This window comes from Apis dorsata, unplaced genomic scaffold (assembly GCF_000469605.1).
Source record: "Apis dorsata unplaced genomic scaffold, Apis dorsata 1.3 scaffold_249, whole genome shotgun sequence".
In the NCBI taxonomy this organism is placed as follows: domain Eukaryota; kingdom Metazoa; phylum Arthropoda; class Insecta; order Hymenoptera; family Apidae; genus Apis; species Apis dorsata.
The window spans coordinates 147,457-149,238 of NW_006263528.1; the positions used below are offsets into that span (position 1 = coordinate 147,457).

Sequence of the window (1,782 nt, forward strand, 5' to 3'; positions counted from 1 at the left end):
CAACTTTCGTTTATATTCTTTTTTCGAAACCTAGAACAGTCTCGTACCTATACCTTTCCCTATTATTCGCATTACCTTCCTCTTACACGTTTAATCATACTCTTTTCACTCGTTCCAAACTTATCACCCTCGTTCAAATTCGGCAGATTACGATTTAAATCCCGTAGAAGAAAAGTGTCGTATTTTCGTAGGGAAGGGAAGGAGGATTTTCCTCGGAGAGGACGTGGGGCACCTTTTCGAGCGTGTCCTTACCTGGATGGTTCGGTGTCTACGTCGGACTTTGCTTTATGCGGACACTTTATGCCCCCGATTGCGAACGACACCGGAACGCTCTCAACTCCTCCAGCACCGATCGGGATCCTTTACCGATCGCAAAACAACGAGAGCGGTTTTAATTTAAAGTTCCAAGAAGGCCGGGAACCGTGAGGTTTCCTTCGTTGGGGTCTACGAGCTGGCGGCACGGCACGTTTTAATAATCGTGTTCTAGACGACGAGCATTCTCGTAAACCAGATTCGTTTTTATGCATGAATCTTATCGGCGCTTCCAGCCTCGTTTCTCTCGCGTGAGAAAGACAGAGAGAGAAAGAGAGAGAGAGAGAAATCCTCTTCTCGTGTGCATCAAGGAATGTTCAAGGCTGATTGAAAATTTAAATCGAACACCAGACGAGTATCGACCGTTCATCGTACGAAAAATCTAAAAACTCCGCTTCCTTCCTTAGAAGAGGAATCTTAGGATCGAAGATTCCGATTTTACGAACGTACGCGTATTAAAATACACGTGTAGGTGCACGAGAGATCGTGTTAAGAGATTAAAAATGTTCTTAAGAATTTTAATCGCGGGAAATGAGTTAATTCGAAGCTTGATTTAGTCGTATGGATATGGGAGATTCTTTTTCTAAAAATTTTATTTGGTTTTGTTTGAATATGTTGTAAATATTTTGAAGTTAAGGAAACATTACTCGAGATAAAATGTATCATTCGGTTCAGAATTGTCGAAATTTATCAATGTTTTGAAATGTAGCAAATGTAGTGACGTTCAAGATTATTTTGAATTATTATAAAGCACGTGTTATTACATTAGAAGAGAAATGTATCAGATAAATAAAATGATGATAAATATTTCAAAAGCAAAAATGATTTATTTATTTTGTTATTATTATGTGTATTTCTTTCAAGATATGATTTTTAAATTCTTGTTATCTCATTTTCTTTCATCAACAACGCAAAAATTTACTTTAATTATTAAATTTAATTTAATTTTTAATAATAGTTGTGAATATAAATATTTTTATAAAGTTTTCCTTTTTTTTTTCTTTTTTAATTAATTTTAAAAAAGTCATCGATATTTCATTCGGAATATCAATTTATATTATTTTAGTTGATTGTATAATTAATCCATTTCGAAACACGATGAATTATTTTATCATTCGCTTTATCGGTTTGAAAAATATGCAGATAGATATAAGATTTAGTAAATAAAAAATTTAATTATACACACTAATAAATATATAATTTTATAACGTTATCACTGATCCTGTTGATAAACTTTTATCAATCAAATCAAAGATAACAAGATATATAATATGTCTATATATTTTAGATTTTTATCATTACCATATTTGAAATTGAATTAACAATTTTTTTTTTTTTTAGGTACAACAAAGACATACATACAACTGCAAAGTCTGACATACTTTACACAAATTTTTAACGGAGAACGCACTAGTATAAAAAAAAAACAACAACAAAAGTAGCATATTATTTGAATAGTCATTTTATAAA

General features: G+C 32.2%; 1 protein-coding gene across 1 annotated transcript in view; it reads right to left on the minus strand.

Moving 5' to 3' along the window:
- LOC102673371 (mitochondrial coenzyme A transporter SLC25A42) overlaps positions 1–500 on the minus strand; it is a 7,886-nt gene extending 7,386 nt beyond the window's left edge. The window contains exon 1 of the mRNA XM_031510652.1: positions 253–500. The gene's annotated coding sequence lies outside the window, so the exon portion shown is untranslated. The remainder of the gene's footprint in view (positions 1–252) is intronic.
- Between the last annotated feature and the right edge of the window lie 1,282 nt (positions 501–1,782).